This window comes from Ailuropoda melanoleuca, unplaced genomic scaffold (assembly GCF_002007445.2).
Source record: "Ailuropoda melanoleuca isolate Jingjing unplaced genomic scaffold, ASM200744v2 unplaced-scaffold5931, whole genome shotgun sequence".
Taxonomy (NCBI): Eukaryota; Metazoa; Chordata; class Mammalia; order Carnivora; family Ursidae; genus Ailuropoda; species Ailuropoda melanoleuca.
In genome coordinates, this window is record NW_023233070.1 from 12,655 (window position 1) to 20,428 (window position 7,774).

General features: G+C 35.7%; 1 long non-coding RNA gene across 1 annotated transcript; it reads left to right on the forward strand.

Annotated features, from left to right (window-relative positions):
- The first annotated feature begins 2,001 nt into the window (after positions 1-2,001).
- LOC117799878 lies at positions 2,002-4,903 on the forward strand. The gene is made up of 3 exons (XR_004623043.1): positions 2,002-2,074; positions 2,546-2,721; positions 4,854-4,903. It is a non-coding gene; the product is annotated as an uncharacterized LOC117799878 (long non-coding RNA).
- Positions 4,904-7,774: the final 2,871 nt, after the last annotated feature.

Sequence of the window (7,774 nt, forward strand, 5' to 3'; positions counted from 1 at the left end):
AAATCTTCATATTGGCTTTGGTGAGTTTGATTTTGCATTCTTCTAGGGTGTGCCTTTCAACTAATTTCTGATCAATCGTAAAGGGAATTTGTCCATGAATTGTTGCTGAATTGGTGTATTTTTTCCAAGATGGGTGGCCCGGGGCTTCTTACTCCACTCCTCCTGATCAGAAAATCAGCCTTTATTTCTTATTCCTTTTTTAAGACTTTATTTATTTATTTATTTGAGAGAGAGGGACAGCGCGCATGAGCTGGGGGGATGGGGGTGAAGGAGTGGCAGTGGGAGAGGGAGAAGCCCCGCCTGCTGAGCCTGATCCCAGCACTCCCAAGATCATGACCTGAGCTGAAGGCAGATGCTTAACTGATGAGGCACCCAGGCACCCCTCAGCCTTTGTTTCTTTGAGTGCTTTTCAACTCCACATTCTTTCTGTTTTCTTTCTTGGATTCTGATATGTATTTTAGATCTGGTATTTTTCCACAGGTTATTGAGGCTCTATGCATTTTCTTAGCTCATTTTTCTCTGTCTTACATACTGAGTAAATTCTACTGATCTGTCCTCAAGTTAACTGATTCTGTGCCTTGTCACCTCCAGTCTACTTTTGAACCCATCCAGATGTTTGTTTTATGTGTATGTCTTTTTTAGTTCTGGCTTTTATTTCTATTCTGTCATTTATGTCAAGGTAATTTGTAATTGTTCATTGAAGCAACTTTCCATGGCTACTTTAAAATCTTTGATAGTTCCAACATGTGGCTTATCTCAATACTGGCATCAGTTGGTTGTCTTTTCTCATTTTTGTTGTTTTTTTTTTTTTTTTAGTTCTTGGTATAGTGGGTGATTTTCACTTGTATCCTTGACGTTTAAATCTTCTGTCTTTGAAGCAGTCACCCAGTTCAAATTTAGATTTAGTGTGGTGTGTTGTTCCAATGACAATTTAGCTTTCTTATAGCTTTCAATGTTACTCTGTTGAGGTTTTTTCTTCTGGCTCTGCTGGACTTCTGCTATTGCAGCCTGTGGTGGTAAGAGGTACTTACCTGGGCCACCTTGTACTGCTTGGTGGGGTCTGATGATGAAGGATAAATGGGATGGGCAGCATTTCTTCTGGCTGTACTCCAGCCACTGGATGTCAGTGCATCTCTCACTCTATTTTTTCTAGTCCCCTTCAGTGAGGAAAGTTCATATCTGGAACTGATGGAAATAATATGTATCACAGCTAATAACATATAATAATAACAGAGAAACAAATCTATAGGAACAAATGTGATGATACTAAAGTTTTCATAACACAGCATTAGCAAAGGAACAGGACTGACTGCAGATATCACTAGACTTTTAAGGGAAGAGAAGGGAATATTCACTGAAAAAGATTATTAGGGGAGAACCTGGGAAGATTAATACTGTGAAAGTCTATGGGGAGGAGAGCTGGAACTAAGGATGATCCACTTGGTGAGATATTAAAGGGAAAAAAATGAAGAAATTTCAGTTAATATTCTTTTGGGTAACTTAAAAAAAAACATGTGAAAAGTTCACATTTGAAGTCAAATTAATGGTGTGAATTACATGAAGTTAGTAGTTATAAATATACATTAAAGAAATGTGGCTGAGAGAGAAAAGATGCAGATACGAAACTTGTTTGTCAAATATTTAGAATTAAAGCAAGAATTGTTTTGGGAAGGATAGGAGTCATAACTATTCTTAGGCAAAAATATTTAAGAGGAAGAGATTGGATATAATGAGATATCTTGTAGACAATATTATGGTAATGTCTAAGTCTAAATGTTTACTGATATCTAGGAAGTAAGGATAAACCAAAACCTTTATTTACAAATCATTCATGCACTTGATGTGATGATTACTGGGTGTTGTATGGAAGTGTTGAATTACTGTGTTGTGCACCTGAAGCTAATATTTCACTGTGTGCTGAACTAACTGGAATTAAATAAAAAAGTAAAAAAACCTAGATCATTCATGAATGTATCTTTGTATATACTCCTGTTTAGCGCCAATGCTTTTATCAAGGATATGCCGCAGAGGTTCCAAAATCAGTTGTGACACTTAACACCTGTTCTGGACTCAGGTAATGGCATATTCCAGAGATGTACGTGATTGGAAATCTTATGTGACCCATTAAGTTTTAGAAACATCTCGAAGGATAGAGTGAAGAAAAAGGAAATAGATTGTGTTTCTTCTCATATACTTTCCTTTCCTCCTCCTCATCTTATCATTCTTCCTATTCCCTTTTGTCTCTATCCCAGGCTGGCAGTCACAAAACTTATGCAGAAAAAGCTTCCATTGGTATGAAGGGTATTCCCATGTCATAGCCACACTAGCACCACAATGACTTGTAAATGTCATAATAGAGAGAGGAAGCTGTAAAATTGTGTTTGAAAGTTTACCCAAGGAGGAAGAGATGATTCTTAGATATTAGGCCACAAAGACTACTGTTAAATTTCTATAAATTTTTTTATTTAAGGTTGATTTACATTTCTCAGTGGGTAGTCTATGTTAATTATCTTTTTATTTCTTTTTTATGTGTTTAAATGCCTAGGGGATTATTAATGCTGCAGAACGTCAGTTATGGAATCGAGCCACTGGAATCTGCAGCTGCATATGAGCATATGCTTTATCAAACAAAGAATGATAAAATTGATTTTTCCCCTGTACAAGAAAATTATCCTACGCCCCAAGGTAGATCGGTCCTACAGGATTCTTGTGAAATCGGAAGTAAGTAACCACTTCTATGTTGTCTTCACTTATGCTATCTTTGATAAATTTATTCACATTGGAATTGTTATTTTTGGAAAACAAATTTAAGTGAAATTATATTAAAATTATATTAAAACCTTCTGTTCCAAGATATTTATTTTAAATATAATTTTATGTTTAGTCATATGATGTAAGAAAATGTAATAGATATAAACACACAATTAAAAAATCAAAATTCTCTCATTTTCCTAATTGCAAGTACATTGATGCATATATACATATTTGCACTGTTTTTCAATTAACATTCTACTAATGCTACACAAGGTCTTGTGGCTAAAACTTTGGTGAGTAACATAACTTTTCTGTGTGAAAATTTTTTACTTCTAAAAAAGTAATAAAAATAATACCTAACTCATACAGTTATTTCAAAGATTAAATATGGTTATGAATGGAAATTACTTAACATAGTATGTAGACAATTAAAAAGTGATCAGTAAAAATCGCTGTTATTATTTGCTTACCATATTTTCTAATGTAGTGGAACGAAGGAGTTGGAAGTCATTATGGAAAGTTTGGGTACAAAACAAAATGAAGTAATGAAGTAAAATTGAAACAAAAGTTTCAGAACCAAAGAAGAAACCAGGGATATCGTTGCAGGAATGGGGATAAGTCAGTATTGATATATATTTGTGCATTTTATTTTATGAAATAATTTGAAAATTGCTTTTCAGCCTGAATTTGATAGGCTTAGATCTCTAAGTTTAGTTAAGCATGTTGTCACATGACTAGTGCTTTTACGAGCATGGATAAAGAGAGTATCTTCAATATATCAGATTTTTTAAAAGAACAGAAAAAAAATAACGTAAAGACTTATATTTTAGGCATATTCTTACATTCATGAAAGTAAACACAGAGAAACTTATAAACAAGGTGAACACCTTCATTATAATTCAGAGTTGAAAAGTAGAACAGAAACCAAACAAAATATTGTAAAGGGCTTATCTACTAAAACCGTATTAAACACATGCATTTATCCCTCTTGTCCTTTTTTAAAAACTTACTAAATGAAGAGGGATTTTTAAAATGGCATAAACATACAAACACAAACAGAACAGGAGAGGAGAAATAACAATGGACATTAAATATCAAATAGCTGATTAAGCCCCCAAAAAGCAGAATCCTGACCTGGTAATGTTAGGAGTTAGTTGGACAATTAGGTAGTCAGGGCCAGGGTCCCCAACAAGAAAACAGGGAGCCAGGACAGCCAAGACAAAACTGGACTACCATCCTATTTTATACCTTAGACAAGACTGCAATAGCATCCCATTTTGCACTTCTGTAAAAGTGATTTTGGCAAAACATCCTGAGATGCAACAATTGACCATAAAACATTTTTTAAAAGATTTTATTTATTTATTTGACAGAGATAGAGACAGCCAGCGAGAGAGGGAACACAAGCAAGGGGAGTGGGAGAGGAAGAAGCAGGCTCATAGCAGAGGAGCCTGATGTGGGGCTAGATCCCATAACACTGGGATCACACCCTGAGCTGAAGGCAGACGCTTAACCGCTGTGCCACCCAGGCGCCCCTGACCATAAAATATTTGTCACTATCATGAGCTGAGGCAGTTAAGACATGAGTCTTCAGATGTCAGCCCTCAAAGTTCATCAGCACGTAAACATTAACCTGATACGTAGATAGGGGCATGATTGAAACCCTGATTAGCATGCCTTAGCAGTCAATCTGCGGGGGACCCACACTCTGGTTACCTAAAATAGTTCTGCAAAAGAGCTTATAAAAAACCCTCGATTTGAACAACAAAATGGCAACCGTCTCGGGTCCCCTCCCTCTTTGGGAGCATTGTACTGTCACCCAATAAACTTTGCTTTGCTGCCCATCACTCTTCATCTGGTCTACCTCTTTATTCTTTGAAGTGGCATGGCCAAGAACCCCAGGCACTAAAGGAAAAGAAATCCTGAAACAGTAATTGGAATAGGCTCTGGGAAACTTGACATGTACTGCAGTACTATTCAGATGTTTCTTGAATTGCAATAGGAAGTGATTTTAAAGGTGGACTTAAGATAATTGGTTGAAATAAGTTGTGTAACTTAGCAATCCTGTTTTTCTGTCCTAATGAATTGTTTCTGTGTAGACTGACAGATCATTGAAGCCTGTTTTCCTTGGGGAGTCTATGAAATGGGGACACCAGTCACAGATGTTCTATTGTATTTCCCAATAGAAGAGGAATACCATACTGAAACTAGTGTGTTTAATTTACACTTGGCACGTTGGATACTGGGAACCAGGCTTACACATTCTAGGAAGTGTATTGAAAGACCCCTCTTCAGGAAGGAATTAAACCAGCCAAAAGAATAAAAACTATTCATGTTGACAGCATTTTCCCAACCAACAACCCAGATAAATTGCTTTCTCTGAAGACAATACTCCATAAACTCCATATGTGGCCGTAGAGATGTTGGAATAAGTTGTTAAATGTTCGATTGTTAATATGAAGGCGCACTAGATGTAGGGTGAAACAATTTAATATGGAAGATAGAGACATGAAAAAATCCAATTTTTAAAGTGTGAGGTCATAAAAAATACAGAGGGCGAAGAAAACAAAATGGCAATTTCCTCCAAGGAGTAAGAGAAAATATTTCATCCACAAGTTTAAGAATGGAGTGCTATTTAAAAAATAACACTCAGCAGATAAGTAGTAGTGTTTTAGACATTTTAAAAGTATGATAATAAAAAAGAAAAAGAATGAAATTCCAGAAATCACACAAAAAGTAAATACAATGATAAATGATAGGGAAATTAGAGAGATAAGAAAGTTAAGTTAAAATAAGAATTTGGGTAATACAATAGGAGATCCCAGTATGAATAAACAGGAAATTGAATTGAATGAATCACAAAATAATCCAAGAAAAATTCTCAAAATTATTTAAGGTGAGTTTCTGAACTGATATTTTAAAAATCTGGTTTCTTATATATGGTCAAGATGCAGAATAGCATGAAATTTCCCAGCAGCAATAGTGGAAGTTGAAAGGCAATACCACAATTACTTACAGTGAGGCAAAGTAATTCCAGTCTGTAATTCTGTACGAAGCCAGAGCTATATAACTGAGATTTTTTTTATTAATTTTTAAAATTTCTTTTCCACGTAGTGTGAAATGTTCTTGCTCCCAAATAAAACAAGCAACAAACAGAAAAAAAAGACTCTACTCTCATCCTGATTGAAGATAGTAGCCAGATGCAGTCACAACCAAATTCACGAACAATAGCTGCCAAATATCGTGAACTTTCAACCAAATGAAAAGATGGAAGAACTGTGTTAACAGCTGTCCTCAATCTGTATTTTTCATGAGAATCACTATTAGGTCAACTTCCACCAGATATTGAAGCAAACAATTCCAGCTGTCAGTGGCTTAACAGGTTTATGTCTTGCTCATGAAAATACCAAAGTGGATGAAACTCTCCTGGTTGATTCCCTTCCTAGCTCTGACTCAGGGACTGCAAGAGTCCCCTACTAGATTATTTGAATTTAGTCAGAGTAAGGGGAAAAGTGTGTGTGCATCCCCACCTCAATACAGCTGAGCCTAGCTAGGTGTCTCACTGACATCTTTTCTCTTGGAGAAGGGAACAGACTTATTTTTAGATAATTGACCATTTCTTATAATAAAACAAAAGTGTAATAAAAGTCACTAATCCCCACCCATTGTTCAAGAACGGTTTGACTTGAAAGAACTACGTATATTCTAAAATAATAATACTTGGAAATGAATAAACATGGATTATATGACATATAAATATAAAATGTAAGATAGAAAAACACAAAATCCAAAGTGAATAAAAAAAACTTGTACATTCATGTAATGCCTCATAGGAGCTGCATATTGTTCTAAGAGGTTTACATATATCCTATCTTTCCAATTTTTCGAACAATTCTAAAAGTTAATATGGTTGTCCCCTTTTCAGATCAGGAAAGAGATTTAAGGAGTTTAAATTATTATCCTGGGGTGCCTGGGTGGTTCAGTCGGTGAGGTGTCTGCCTTTGGCTCAGATCATGATCCCAAGTTCCTGGGATCGAGCACCACATTTGGGCTCCCTGCTTGGCGAGAGGCTGCTGCTCATTCTCCCTCTGCCCGTGCTCCTCCTGATTGTGCTCCCTCTCTCTCTCTCTGTCAAATGAATGGATAAAAATTTTTAAATAAATAAATACATAAATAAAATATCCTGGGAAATTCTCTGTTAAGGTGTAGCATTAAAACTCAAATCCAGGTAATCTGACCCCAGAGATATGTTCTGTAGCAGTCTAATGATCTGTTTAAAAGGTCCTTGGAAGAGCTCAGGAAATAAATGTAGGAGAAAAATAAAGCTATTTTAAAAATGAAAGCTATTGATAAAAAGACTAATGAATAACAGAATAGACACTGTGGTAAACCCCAATATGTGATATCATAGATTCAAGAACAGAAAGCAATTGTATAGTAATGATGGTAGAGAAAAACCTAAGAATGCGTGATGGGAATTTTTTTGTCAGTTTGGCTGGGGCATATTGCTCAGATAGTTGGTCAGGTTTTGTGGGTGTTTCTGCAAGGGTGTCTTTAAATAAGATTAACATCTAAATCAGTGGACTTTGAATATAGCAGAAATGTCCTCCATAATGTGGGTGGACTTCATCCAATGAGTTGATGTCCTAAATGGGACAAAAGGATGGACCTTCCCACAGAATTGTCCAGCCAACTACCTTCAGACTGGAAATGTAGCATAAGCTCTCTCCGGGTTTCCAGCCTACTGGCCCATTCTGTAGATTTTGGACTTGCCAGCCTCTATAATTATGTAAGCCAATATCTTATAATAAATCTAGTTGTAACAAATTATAATAAATGTTCTGTTTTCTGTGGAATCCTGACTAATGGAGTGTGAGAGACTGATAAGAGAAATTCAAGATGATTGAAATTGCCATTCATGAGTAAAATAGCAACCAAAATATTCCAGGTTATTAAAGAATAAATCTTTGTTGAATAAAAGAGTCCTGAATTTGAAAATTTTCTCAAGAAACCCTGATAA